Genomic DNA, 14,914 nt, shown 5'->3' with positions numbered 1-14,914 from the left:
TAAGAAACATGCCAATGTAGATTACTTACCCTGTTTATCTAATATACTAGGTAATGAGCTGATAAACGATGCCCTTTTGGATGCACAATTATTTGCTGTGGATGTCATTAAACTCGAATATGATGAATTGATCTAATATCTAACGTTTCAGACTTTTTCAACTTCTTATAATAAAAAATTAAAGAAGCATCTGATTTTAAAAAGTGTGCCATATATCATGATTGGAGATGCCTTATACAAACAAGGGCGGGATGGAATTTTATGCCGTTGCATCTTTCAAAGTGAAGTTCATACAATATTAGAAGGATGTCATTTGGACAGTTGTAGAGGACATTTTTCGGATGATAGCATCGCATGTAAGGCTTTAATGGCTGGATATTGGTGGCCAACAATGTTTTCAGATGCACACCAATATGTTCGTCATTGTGATCCTTGCCAATGAATTGGACGCCCTACTGGAACTTCTGCAATGCTATTGGTATCAATTTTGGCATAGGCACCATTCAAAAAATGGGGTATTGGCTTTGTAGGATCCATTGCACTTACCTCTCGATATGGACATAAACGTTATATTCTAGTAGCCACCGATTATGTCACCAAATGGGCGGAGGCCATGGCAACGAAAACTGATAATGTCAATACCGTAACAACATTTTTATATGAGAACATTATCACTTGTTTTGACTGTCCAAAAGAATTGGTTAGTGATCGCGGAATACATTTTATTATACAACAATTAAAGCACTAATAGTGAAGTATGAGATCAAGCACCGCAAAACTACACCTTATCATCCACGAGCCAATGGGCAAACAGAAAAGACCAATAGTATCCTATGTAAGATCTTAATAAAGACTATTTCAAGAGTGGGAACCGATTGGGACACTAAATTGTTTGCAGCTTTATGGGCGTATTGTATTGCATTGTCGTATTGTAACACAAGTATACCGGGAAAATATAAAGAAAGGAGAATTTTATTAATGTTCAGTTACCTCGAATATTAGGAGCAACGACCAATTCCAGTGCAAATATTGAGAGGCCAGAGTCAGTCACCCCGTTACAGTCAACCGGGGCATATTGAAATGCTCCTTTCGATTCCAATAATGGGAGTCAATAGAAAGAAAAAGGACCAATTCAACGACGGGTGAACTTGGTTTGAAGAGCCAATTAGATTCAATTTCAAGACATCCAATCTAAGTCTTACCCAATATGAGACCTGACTTGGTCAGGCAATCCAATGCGGTCCAATTACGAGAACATCTAAGTCTTACTACGGGCCTCTTAGCCAATCTGACGCGAAGGACTGATTTGACCCAAGTACGGGAACATCCAGGTCTTACTACGGGCCTCTTAGTCAATATGAGACCTGAATTGGTCGGGCGACTCAATGTGGTCTCGATTACGGGGTTTCAATTTTGTTTCAGGCTGTCTTGTTCTCTGTGCCATTTCAGGGAACGTTGTTTTTGATAAAAGGATCTCTTAAAGGTAAAAACGGAGGAGTGAACTTTGACGGCGGAGCCAATTCTGGATCAAAAACAGAAGATTGAAGAAATTCAGAGGCTAAGGTTTGAAAGAAGAGAGAATTAGGGTTAAAGAGGAGGATAGGTTAAGAAATGAAGGGAAGAGAATAAGTTTTTTGAGAAAGATTGGACAGCTAGCTTCATGCTTTAGGGCGAGGAAAAAAGACAAAGATTTGGGATTTTTTTTTCTTCATAGGGTTTTGAGAAGACTGAGGCAATCGTTGCTGAAGTCAATGTTGTAATGGTGAATCGGGATTTTTAATGAAGTGGGTGTGATTACTCTTGACTGTTTTGTGAAATCGAGTTATGTCTGTGATTGAAGAATTAAAAGGGTGTCCATAGGATTGAGTATGCGGAGTGAATGAAATTTATTGGATTAATCTAACAAGACAGTCAGTGGATACAAGATCGTGAGTATAAAGCGGTATTGAAGATTAGCAGTTTGGGTTGTTCGGGGTTCTCTGTAACGTCTAGATACCTTCCGACTGGGACAAAAAGGACTTCGGAGAGCAGTCGAAGGGCATTCCTATAGATTTACGATGTATTCTTGTAGTTGTTTATATTCCAACAGTCAAAAATTGATAGACTGCTTGAATATTAGCGAATCTCCATACTACCTTCTACAGTCAGACGCCCAGCACATTCTCGAGCAGGAAAGCACATAATACGACATAAGTGGTGAACCCGATGTGAAAGCTTGAGGTGGAAGGTATTGGATTTTGTTTGATTTTATTTTTACTTTTATGGAAAACGAAAATAAAAATTTTGAAGGATCTTTGGGAGGAGTTTCTGGTGGGGGTTCTTCTAAAGGACAAGGTATGCACATGGATCCGTCTATTGCTAGTATGTTTCAAGCCTTCTCATTATCAATGTAGCAACAACAAAGCAATGATTGAAAGGAAGCTTTGGCAACCAAAGCATTGCAAGCAATGGTCAATAAAATTGATCAATTTGATGGAAGGCATATTTCAAGGTATTTAAGATGTTATGTTCGTGAAATGGAATTAAATCGGGTTTCAAAGAAGAAAATGGTTGAATTATTTTGACTTGCCACGATACCGGAGATAAGAAACCATATTATATCGATTACGGATCGTTATGGGAATTCATGGGAGGTTTTTTCACATGCATTGAAAGACGAATATTTCTTAGAAGATGCTGATCGCGTTACTAAGAAGCTATTTCTGGAATGGATTGAACGGCCTAATAAGAATTTACAAGCAACAGAGCTACTAAGGGAATTTGAGAGGCAGTACTCTCAATTGTCGAAGGTAGAAAAATTGACATTGGAGCCGAACAAAGTTGATCTATTTCTTCAAGCTGCTGATGGACAATTGGAAGGAAAATTAGAACTCCTTCATGAAAACAAAGAAGAAGATGAAGGATTGACAACAAAGTGGAAGAACGTTGAAGATGCGATGGAGTTGCTTACAAAAAGAGAAAGGAGGAAGGATAGGAGTAATATTCCAAAAACAATACAAGCACCCAAAGCTCCAGTATGTACAACACCACCAACAATGCCTACAGTTCAACCTTTGACATCCTTATCAAAAAAAGTAGATATGGGGATGGAAGAAATTATACGAGGAATGCAAGATCTTCAAATCAAATTGGCAAGACTTGAAGAGAATACTTCTACAAATAATTTGAAGAATGTTTCAAAACAAGGATATGTACAAAGATGCATTTGGTGTGATGACGCTTCACACACTAGAAAAGATTGCAATGAATTTAATAATATGATATGGCAAGGAATTATTTGCTAGAAAGATGGAAAGATAGCATTAAAAGATAGGAAGGATCTTCTTCAAACCAATTTTGGCAAGGGAGGAATGAGAGCATTAGTTCAAGATTACTTAAAAGTGCATGAAACAGTAGCACGAGAAAGTGCAAGTTATGGTGCTAGATTAGATGATGACCTTGGTGAAAGTACGGAAACTAGTGAGTTTTGGACTTCTGCCATTTCTACAATGCAAGAAGGGAAATTACCTCGAGAAGCGTTATTGAAGACTGCAGCTACAATACAAGGTGCAATACTAGAGAAGGAAATTCTTCTAAGAGGTAAACTCGAGGAGACAAGGCTCGGGAGGCAGCTTCACATGAATTGCCTGTAAAGGATACCTCAGCATCATTGGGAGAAAAAACAAAGGAGACAAAAGATAAGGGCAAATCAATTGCTTATAAGCTACTTTCTGACATTGAAGCAGCAACAAATTTGAAAGGGATGTTAGAAGAACGTATATTAAACGCTAAAGTGAAATTCACATTGAAAGAAGTCTTGGAAATTGCAAAAAAGGAGTTTCATGATATTATCATTGACAGCATTAAGCGAAAGAGGCAATTAATGGGTAAAATTGGAATGAATCATGCTATTGATGCAAGGATATATAAAGATGAAGAAGAGGTTGATATTGGTTACAAACAACCAATAAATGAAAAGAATGGGTATAATCAACGAGTACGTTTCGAAGTTTATAGTGATAAGGAAATGGAAACTTTGAGCCATTATACTCGAAAGCATTGGGCAAGGGCAACTACTAAGGTATTGGTGAAAGTAGGAGATATAGAAGAACCAATTGTTGCTTTAGTCGATCATGGTTCTGAAATAAATCTCATGTCTAAAGATCTTTATAAGAAGCAAAAATGGCCAATTGATATGGAACATGGATGGACAATACAAGCAGCTAATAACACACAAGCCGAATTATATGGAGCTTGTCCAGATGTCAAAATTCAGATTGGGGATGTTGCGACGGAGCAACATTTCTTTGTTCAAGATACAATGTCTTATCCGTTGATTTTAGGACAACCTTATATTATGGCAACATGGATGGAAACAAAAGTACTTGACGATGGTTCTGTTTATGCAAGGATACGTAGCGAAGATGGGAGGAAAGTTGTACAATTTCTAACAGTACCTCCTAACTATGAATGGAATCGAGATAGGTTGAGGGAAAAACCATTGCCAAAGATTGTTGAAAGATTTAAGGATTTTAGGGAGGTACCACTGTAAAGCGAGATTATGGAGGTACAAAAGAGGAGATACTCTCGCGAGATTAATGTGCCTTTGATGCGAGTTTTATTGGTATTTTGGAGATTGGAAATATTATGTATAAGAAAGTTGATGATTTTAAAAGAAAAGAAAGAAAAATATTATATAATATTGAAGGAAAATTACGCAAGTTAGCTACATTGCAAGATAATGAGAGGATTTTAGGTGTTTATGAAGAAAATGGACTGGAAGATTCATTGGAATTGATTACATCTATTGAGTTAGGAGATAATGATAAGATTGTTGAGATTCATTCAAGAGAGGTTTATACCATACTTGAATCTTTTCAAGCACCAGAAGTCACTGTAGAGACGAGATATAAAACGGCAAATAACAAGGTAAAGCCTATTGCCAGACCATTACCAGAAGATTTTAAAGAACAAATGGGAGAAGCATCAAAAGAAGCAAGTTTAAGAGATCCAATGAATATTGGATATCAGTTTACTAAAGAGACTTTTGAAGAATTGAAGATTGATTCTGATGGTTCTTTATTGTCGGAGGAAATTACTTGCTTCAAAAAGATGTTGGCTAAACAAGGTAGATCATTTTCCTTCAAATCTCATGAAATTGGGTGTGTGGATCCAAATATTATAACACCTATGGTTATCTTCACTGTACAGCATGTACCTTGGAATCTAAGATCGATTCTAGTACTGAGGGTACATTTATCTAAATTGGTGGAACTATTAAAAGAAAAGATGAAGATGAAAATATTGAAACCCTCATTTGTGCCATATTCTAATCGATGGTTTACAGTACCTAAGAGGAATGGGTCACTATGTTTTATTCAAGATATGCAACCGATGAATGTAGTAACTGTCAAGAATGCAGGAATTAGACCTATTGTGGATGAATTTACTAAGGCGTTTGCAGGAAGGGCGATCTATTCAATGAGTGACTTGTATTCAGGTTATGATCAATTTCAAATTACCGAAGGAAGTAGAGATATGAAAACAATGACGACACCACTTGGATTGGTTAGAATATGCACTGTTTCTCAAGGCGTGACCAACTCAGTTGTACATATGATGAATGAGATGAATAAGGTATTGAGAGATTTTATTCCGGAGAAGACTATATCTTTTTGAGATAATATTCTTATAAAAGGGTGCAGAGAAGGAGACAAGGATGAAACTTTAGATAAGAGGGGGTGTCGTAAATATGTTGTTGATCATATACAAGATTGTAAAAAGATTTTAACTCGGCTTGGAGAAGTTCATCTTACATTATCGGGTATGAAGTCCATATTTGGAATACAAGAAGTTGTGATTGTTGGACATTTATGTGGATCTTATGGAAGAAAACCAGATCCGACTAAAGTTGATGCAATTGGAAGGATGAAAGAGGATTGTGATTCTTTAACAGAGGTTCGCAGGTTTTTAGGTGCATGTGTATTTTATCGAATCTAGATCCCTCATTATGCTCACACAGTGGATCCATTATATGAACTGTTACGCAAGGGCTACTGATTTAAATGGAAAGAACGGCATATTTAGGCAATGCAAAGATTGAAGAAATTATTGATGTCACCTCCAATATTGAGGAAGATTGATTATAAGTGCAATAGACCAGTGATTCTTACTATGGACGCTAGTCTAATTGCCTTTGGATGGGCTGTGGATCAAGATGATTCAAGTAGGAATAGATTTGCAGTTCGATTTGGAGCTAAAGTTTTAAGTATTCGTCAGCGTGCATATTCGCAAGTCAAAAGAGATCTTTGGGGAGTTGTTTCGGCTATGAAAGCTGAAAAGGACTATTTGATTGGGACAGTATTAGTAATTGAAACAGATTGCTTGCCATTGCTTGGAATGATTACTAACTGTTCAACGCCAGATATTGCAATGTTGAGATGGAGTGCTTATATTAAGTCACTTAATCCAGAATTTAAGCATGTTACTGGGAAGGATAATTTAGTAGCCAACATGCTATCTCGAGCAAGATACAAGAAGGAGGACGAAATGGTTGAAGACATTGATGACGTCGGATTGAAATTCTATTCAATATCAAATTTCAACAAAGAAGACAAGGTATTTCTTGAAGAATCTTATGAAGGAGAATTATTGGATATTGGTCATTACTTGAATACCTTGACTAAGCAGGGGAATTGGTCTATAGTAAAATTCAAACAAATAAGAAAAAAAAGCATATGGATTTTTGTTTCGAGATGGATTCTTATGGAAGAGACCGAAGAAAGGAATTGGGATGCCACAACGAGTGATAGGCAATAAGGAAGAAAAACTAAAATTATTAAAGGAGTTTCATGATAGTTTATGGGCACGGCATAGAAGAATCTGGACTACTTTTGCTAAACTCAAAGAACGATATTGGTGGAAAAATATGTATCGAGATGTGCTCTCATTTGTAGAGTCATGTGAAATCTGTCAATCGTATTCTAATATCGGACATCGAGATGGTCTTCATCCTACGTATCTTCTGGCTATTCATTTTAAATGGGTTGTTGATTTGGTTATTATGCCAGTTGAATTATGGCAGATGAGATATTTGATCTTAGCTCGTGAAGATTTATCAAATCAAGTAGAAGGAAGAGCATTGAGGACAAAATCTACAGAGGAGATTTGTAGGTTTTTGCTTGAAGATGTCATTTCCCGCTACGGATGCATAGGAAAAATCACTGCAGATCATGGAGAATTAAATGCACAAGAAGCTCGTAAGTTCTTTGAAAGATGTGGAGTTAAACTATCATTGACTACTACTTATAATCAAGAAGGGAATACAAAAAGCGAACATGGTCACCCATCGATTATGAATGCATTAGTTAAAGCTTGTAATTGGAAAGTTAAAGAGTGGCCACGGCTGTCATTTGCATTATGGGCTGATCGAACAACACATAGTTTGGTGATAGGATATATGCCAATAGAACTTATGACAGGTCGTAAATTAATTATGCCGATTGAAGAAAAGGTATTTACTTGGAGTATGCTACCATGGGAAGATAGATTGACAAGAGAAGAACTTCTCGCTATTAGGATTCGACAATTGGAGCAAAGATCGGAAGATATGCAGATAGCATTGGAAAGGTTAAAAAGAGCAAGGTTACAAAAGAAGGCGCGATTCGATAAGCAACATCGATTGAGACCTAAAGCAATCAAGGAAGGTGACTGGGTACTTGTTTATGACAATAGTCTGGATAATCAACATAGTACTTTGTGGAAATTTTTAAAATGTTGGTTTGGACCATATGTAGTAACAACTATTTATGATAATGCGACTTACTCATTACGAGAGTTAGATGGTACAAAATTGAAAATACCAATTACAGGAAAGCGAGTAAAAATATTTAAACGAAGACACGCGGAGATGAATATGGAAGACCTTAATGAAGGTACAGAGATTCCGCCGAAAGAAGATGAAAGTGATTTGGATAATGAAGGTGACGAAGACGAACTAGGTAAAGATGTAGAGAATATATTCTAAATCAAACAGCAATTGGGTAAATTTGTGCATACCGGAGGATGCACAGGTTCAGAGGGGGTGGATGTCGTGTTGTAACACAAGTATATCGAAAAAATATAAAGAAAGGGAACTTTTATTAATGTTCAGTTACCTCGAATATTAGGAGCAACGACCAATTTCAATACAAATACTAAGAGGCCAGGGTCAGTTACCCCGTTACAGTCAGCCGGGACATACTGAAATGCTCCATTCGATTCCAATAACGTGAGTCAACAGAAAGAGAAAGGACCAATTCAACAACAGGTGAACCTGGTTCGAAGAGCCAATTAGATCCAATTTCAAGACATCCAATCTAAGTCTTACCCAATATGAGACCTGACTTGGTCGGGCAACCCAATGCGGTCCAATTACGAGAACATCTAGGTCTTACTACAGGCCACTTAGCCAATCTAACGCAAAGGACCGATTTGACCCAAGTACGGGAACATCCAGGTCTTACTACGGGCCTCTTAGCCAATATGAGACGTGAATTGGTCGGGCGATTCAATGTAGTCCCAATTACGGGATTTCGATTCTGTTTCAGGCTATCCTATTCTATGTGCCGTTTCAGGGAACGTTGTTTTCGGTAAAAGGATCTCTTAAAGGTAAAAACGAATGAGAGAATTCTAACGGCGGAGCCAATTCTGGATCCAAAACGGAAGAATGAAGAAATTCAAAAGCTAGGGTTTAAAAGAAGAGAGAATTAGGATTAAAGGGGAGGATAGGTTAAGAAATGAAGGCGGGAGAATAAGTTTTTTGAGAAGGATCGGAGAGCTAGCTTCATGCTTCGAGGTGGGAAAAAAAGACAGAGATTTGGGGTTTTTTTTTCTTCATAAGGTTTTGGGAAGACTGAGGCAATCGTTGCTGAAGTCAGTGTTGTAATGGTGAATCAAGATTTTTAATGAAGTAGATGTGATTACTCTTGACTGTTTTGTGAAATCGAGTTACGTCTGTGATTGAAGAATTAAAAGGGTGTCTATAGGATTGAGTATGCGTAGTAAATGAAATTTATTGAGTTAATCTAACGAGACAGTCAGTGGATACAAGTTCGTGAGTATAAAGCGGTATTGAAGATTAGCAGTTTGGGTTGTTTGGGATTCTCTGTAACGTCTAGAGATCTACCGGTGTCGTGTTGTAACACGAGTATACAGTGAAAATAAAAAGAAAGGGGAATTTTATTAATATTCAGTTACCTCGAATATTGGGAGCATCGACCAACTCCAGTACAAATACTGAGTGGTCAGGTTCAGTGACTCCGTTACAGTCAGCCGGGGCATACTGGAATGCTTCGTTCGATTCCAATAACGGAAGTCAGCAGGAAGAGAAGGACCAATTCACACGACGGGTTCGAGGAGCCAATTGGATCCAATTTCGATAATTCAATCCGGGTCCTCTTACCCAATATGAGACCTGTATTGGTGGGACAACCCAATGCAGTCTAGTTACGAGAAATCCAGGTCTTACTACGGGTCTTAGCCAATCTGACGCGAGGACCAATTGGACCCAATTACGGGAACATCCAGGTTACTACGGGCATCCTTCCCAATATAGGACCTGAATTGGTCGGGCGACTCAATGTGGTCCCGATTACGGGGTTCGATTCTGTTTCAGGCTGTCCTGTTCTCTGTGCCGTCTCAGGGAACGTTGTTTTCGGTAAATAGATTTCTTAAAGGTAAAAACGGAGGAGAAAGCTTGGCGGCGAGAGCCAATTTCGGATCCAAGCTTGAGGTGGGGGCCAATTCCGGATCTAAGACGGAAGATTGAAGAAATTCAGAGGATAAGGTTAGGGGGGATATAGTTTTGGAGTGGTGTGGGTTTTTATGGGGGATGGGAGGTTTTTGAAGATCAAGGGAATTAGAGAGAGGAGCTTCATGCTTCGGGTCGGGGAAGGAAAGACATAGGATTTGGATTTTTCTTCTTCGTAGAGTTTTGGGGAAGACTGAGGCAATCGCTGCTGAAGTCAGTGTTGTAATGGTGAATCGGGATTTTTAAATGAAGTGGGTTTGAATACTCTTGATTGTTTTGTGAAATCAAGTTACGTCTGTGATTGAAGGATTAAAAGGGTGTCTATAGGATTGAGTATGCGGAGTGAATGAAATTTATTGGGTTAATCTAACAAGACAGTCAGTGGATACAAGATCGTAAGTATAAAGCAGTATTGAAGGTTAACAGTTTGGGTTGTACGGGGTTCTCTGTAACGTCTAGAGACCTACCGGCTGGGGCAAAAAGGACTTCGACAAGCAGTCGAAGAGCACCCGTATAGATTTATGGTACATTGTTGCAGTCGTTTATATTCCAGCAGTCAAAAACTGATAGACTGCTTGACTATCGGTGAATCTCCTTACTACCTTTTATAGCCAGACGCCCGGCACGTTCTCGAGCAGGAAAGCACGTAATACGACACTGGCTGAGGTAAAAAGGACTTTGGTGAGTAGTCGAAGGATATTCGTATAGATTTACGATGTATTCTTGCAATTGTTTATATTCCAACAGTCAAAAACCGATAGACTGCTTGATTATTAGCGAATCTCCATGCTACCTTCTACAGCCAGACGCCCATCGCGTTCTCGAGCAGGAAAGCACGTAATACGACATAAGTGGTGAACCCGACGTGAAAGCTTGAGGTAGAAGGTATTGGATTTCAGTTGATTTTATCTTTATTTTTCATGAAAAATGAAAATAAAAATTTTGAAGGATTTTTGGGAGAAATTTCTGGTGGGGAGTCTTCTAAAGGACAAGGTATGCACATGGATCCGTCTATTGCTAGTTTGTTTCAAGCCTTCTCATTGTCAATGCAGCAACAGCAAAGCAATGATCGAAAGGAAGCTTTGGCAACCAAAGCATTGCAAGCAGTGGTCAATAAAATTGATCAATTTGATGGGAGGAATATTTCAAGGTATTTAAGATGTTATGTTCGTGAAATGGAATTAAATCGGGTTTCTGAGAAGAAAATGGTTGCACTATTTGGACTTGCCACGATACCGGAGATAAGGGACTACATTACATCGATTACGGATCGTTGTGGGAATTCATGGGAGGATTTTTCACATGCATTGAAAGACGAATATTTCTTGGAAGATGCTGATCGCGTTACTAAGAAGCTGTTTCTGGGATGGATTGAACGGCCCAATAAGAATTTGCAAGCAACAGAGCTACTAAGGGAATTTGAGAGGCAGTACTCTCAATTATCGAAGGTAGAAAAATTGACATTGGAGCCGAACAAAGTTGATTTATTTCTTCAAGCTGCTGATGGAGAATTGCAAGAGAAATTAGAACCCCTTCTTGAAGACAAAGAAGAAGATGAAGGATTGACAACGAAGTGGAAGAACGTTGAAGATGCGGTGGGGTTGCTTACAAAAAAAGAAAGGAGGAAGGATAGGAGTAATATTCCGAAACAAGTACAAGCATCCAAAGCTCCAGTACGTACTACACCACCGACAATGCCTAGAGTTCAACCTTCGACATCCTTGTCAAAGAAAACAGATATGGGTATGGAAGAAATTATACGAGGAATGCAAGATCTTCAAATCAAATTGGCAAGACTTGAAGAGAATACTTCTATAAATAATTCGAAGAATGTTTCAAAACAAAGATATGTACAAAGATGCATTTGGTGTGATGATGCTTCACACACTAGAAAAGATTGCAATGAATTTAATAATATGATACGGCAGGGAATTATTTGCTGGAAAGATGGAAAGATAGCATTGAAAGATAGGGAGGATCTTCTTCAAACCAATTTTGGCAAGAGAGGAATGAGAGCATTAGTTCAAGATTACTTCAAAGGGCATGAAACAGTAGCACGAGAAAGTGCAAGTTATGGTGCTAGAGTAGATGATGAAATTGGTGGAAGTACGGAAACTAGTGAGTTTTGGGCTTCTGCCGTTTCTACAATGCAAGAAGGAAAATTACCTCGAGAAGCATTATTGAGAACTGCAGCTACAATATGTGGAAGAACAGGTTGGGAGGATCCCGTTGAGTCTCTTTCAGTTCATGCATATATTGCTAAGAGCCAACATGAAGCTTTGATGGAAGAGGAAAGACGAAGAAATTTTGATGATACTAGAGAAGGAAATTCTTTTAAGAGGCAAACTCGAGGAGACAAGGCTCGGGAGGCAGCTTTACATGAATTGCCTGTAAAGGATACCTCAGCATCATTAGGAGAAAAAACAACGGAGACAAAAGATAAGGGCAAATCAATTGCTTATAAGCTACTTTCTGACATTGAAGCAGCAACAAATTTGAAAGGGGTGTTGGAAGAACGTATATTAAACGCTAAGGTGGAATTCACATTGAAAGAAGTCTTGAGAATTGCAAAGAAAGAGTTTCATGATGTTATCATTGACAGCATTAAGCGAAAGAGGCAATTAATGAGCGAAACTGGAATGAGTCATGCTATTGACGCAAGAATATGTAGAGATGAAGAAGAGGTTGATATTGGTTACAAGGAACCGACAAATGAAAAGAATGGGTATAATCAGCGAGTACGTTTCGAAGATTCTAGTGACAAGGGAATGGAAACTTTGAGCCATTATACTCGAAAGCATTGGGCAAGGGCAACTACTGAGGTATTGGTGAAGGTAGGAGATATAGAAGAACCAATAGTTGCTTTGGTGGACCATGGTTCTGAAATAAATCTCATGTCTAAAGATCTTTATAAGAAGCAAAAATGGCCAATTGATATGGAACATGGATGGGCAATACGAGCAGCTAATAACACACGAGGCGAATTATATGGAGCTTGTCCAGATGTCAAAATTCGGATTGGGGATGTTGCTACGGAGCAACATTTCTTCGTTCAAGATACAATGTCTTATCCGTTGATTTTAGGACAACCTTATATCACGGCAACACGGATGGAAACAAAGGTACTTGACGATGGTTCTGCTTATGCAAGGATACCGAGCGAAGATGGGAGGAAAGCTGTACAATTTCTAACAGTACCTCCTAACTATGAATGGAATCGAGATAGGTTGAGGGAGAAACCATTGCCAAAGATTGTTGAAAGATTTAAGGATTTTCGGGAGGTACCACTGTAAAGCGAGATTATGGAGGTACAAAAGAGGAGGTACTCTCGCGAGATGAAGGTGCCTTTGATGCGAGTTTTATTGGTATATTGGAGAATGGAAATATTATGTATAAGAAAGTTGATGATTTTAAAAGAAAAGAAAGAAAAAGATTATATGATATTGAAGGACAGTTACGCAAGATGGGTACATTGCAAGATGATGAGAGGATTTTGGGTGTTTATGAAGAAAATGGGCTGGAAGATTCATTAGAATTGATTACATCTATTGGGTTAGGAGATAATGATAAGATTGTTGAGATTCATTCGAGAGAGGTTTATACCATGCTTGAATCTTTTCAAGCACCAGAAGTCACAGTAGAGACGAGATATAAAACCGCAGATAAGAAGGTAAAGCCTGTTGCCGAACCATTACCAGAGGATTCTAAAGAACAAATGGGAGAAGCATCAAAAGAAGCAAGTTTAAGAGATCCAATGAGTATTGGACATCAGTTTACTGAAGAGACTTTTGAAGAATTGAAGATTGGTTCTGATGGTTCTTTATTGCCGGAGGAAATTACTTCCTTCAAAAAAATGTTGGCTAAACAAGGTAGATCGTTTGCCTTCGAATCTCATGAAATTGGGTGTGTGGATCCAAATATTATAACACCTATGGTTATCTTCACTGTACCACATGTACCTTGGAATCTAAGACCGATTCCAGTACCGAGGGCACATTTACCTAAATTGGTGGAACTATTGAAAGAAAAGATAAAGATGAAAATATTAGAACCTTCATTTGTGCCGTATTCTAGTCGATGGTTTACGGTACCTAAGAAGAATGGGTCACTGCGGTTTATTCAAGATATGCAGTCGGTGAATGCTTTAACTGTCAGGAATGCAGGAATTGGACCTATTGTGGATGAATTTACTGAGGCGTTTGCTGGAAGGGCGATCTATTCAATGGGTGATTTGTATTCAGGTTATGATCAATTTCAACTTGCCGAAGGAAGTAGAGATATGACAACGATGAGGACACCGCTTGGATTGGTTAGAATGTGCACTCTTCCTCAAGGCGCGACCAACTCAATTGTGCATATGATGAATGGGATGAATAAGATATTGAGAGATTTTATCCCAGAAAAGACTATGCCTTTTCTGGATGATGTTCCTATAAAAGGGTGCAAAGAAGGAGACAAGGATGAAACTTTAGATACGAGGGAGTGTCGCAAATATGTTGTTGATCATATACAAGATTGTGAAAAGATTTTAACTCGGCTTGGAGAAGTTCATCTTACATTATCGGGTATGAAGTCCGTATTTGGAGTGCGAGAGGTTGTAATTGTTGGACATTTATGCGGATCTTACGGAAGAAAACCAGATCCGACTAAAGTTGATGCAATTGGAAGGATGAAAGAGGATTGTGGTTCTTTAACAGAGGTTCGCAGGTTTTTGGGTGCATGTGTATTTTATCAAATCTGGATCCCTCATTTTGCTCACATAGCGGATCCATTATATGAACTGTTACGCAAGGATTACCGATTTGAATGGGAAGAAAGGCATATTCAGGTAATGCAAAGATTGAAGAAATTATTGATGTCACCTCCAATATTGAGGAAGGTTAATTATAAGTGCAATAGACCAGTGATTCTTACTGTAGACGCTAGTCCAATTGCCGTTGGATGGGCTGTGGGTCAAGATGATTCGAATGGGAGTAGATTTGCAGTTCGATTTGGGGCTAAAGTTTTAAGTGTTCGTCAGCGTGCATATTCGCAAGTCAAAAGAGAACTTTGGGGAGTTGTTTCGGCTATGAAAGCTGAAAAGGACTATTTGATTGGGGCAGTAGTAGTAATTGAAACAGATTGCTTGCCATTGCTTGGAATGAT

This window comes from Physcomitrium patens, chromosome 19, assembly GCF_059467195.1.
Source record: "Physcomitrium patens ecotype Gransden chromosome 19, ASM5946719v1, whole genome shotgun sequence".
Lineage (NCBI taxonomy): Eukaryota > Viridiplantae > Streptophyta > Bryopsida > Funariales > Funariaceae > Physcomitrium > Physcomitrium patens.
The sequence above is the reverse complement of the archived record's forward strand: the minus strand, read 5'-3'. Positions refer to the sequence as shown.